The sequence below is a fragment of the Primulina huaijiensis genome, unplaced genomic scaffold (assembly GCF_012295235.1).
Source record: "Primulina huaijiensis isolate GDHJ02 unplaced genomic scaffold, ASM1229523v2 C13105736, whole genome shotgun sequence".
In the NCBI taxonomy this organism is placed as follows: Eukaryota; Viridiplantae; Streptophyta; class Magnoliopsida; order Lamiales; family Gesneriaceae; genus Primulina; species Primulina huaijiensis.
In genome coordinates, this window is record NW_027341856.1 from 1 (window position 1) to 539 (window position 539).

Genomic DNA, 539 nt, shown 5'->3' on the forward strand with positions numbered 1-539 from the left:
TCAGGTTCAGAGGCCATGTTTGCTGATCTTGGACATTTTTCGCAGTTGTCCATCAAGGTGAATGAATTTGTTTACTTTCCTTTTTATTATTTGAGTTTCCAATTCTCTATCAGATTATAGACCATAGAAGAGATACGACCCCTTCATGTAGTATATCATTAGTATGATAAGTTCGACACGTTTGATGCAAAAGCTTTACTGGTTTAACTTTGACTAAACAGCTGCTTTATTGCAGATAGCTTTTAGCTTTGTGGTTTATCCATCCTTAATCCTTGCTTACATGGGACAAGCGGCATATTTATCCAAACATCATGTAATCGAGAGTTACTACCGAATTGGATTCTATGAATCTGTACCTGGTATGTAAAGTTTCTCTGTCATTTAATCTTTATAAATAGTATCCAAGATAAGTAAATTTTTTTGAGTTGTGCAAATAAACCATATCCTCCTCTCGTCATGCAGAAAAAATTCGATGGCCTGTCCTCGCAATTGCGATACTTGCTGCTGTTGTGGGAAGCCAAGCCATCATCACTGGGACG

The 539-nt window shown here is 37.3% G+C and overlaps 1 long non-coding RNA gene across 1 annotated transcript; it reads left to right on the forward strand.

The window, feature by feature from the left end:
* Window position 1: 1 nt before the first annotated feature.
* LOC140965407 (uncharacterized) lies at window positions 2-539 on the forward strand. Its single transcript, XR_012173067.1, has 3 exons — window positions 2-57; window positions 236-359; window positions 463-539. It is a non-coding gene; the product is annotated as an uncharacterized lncRNA (long non-coding RNA).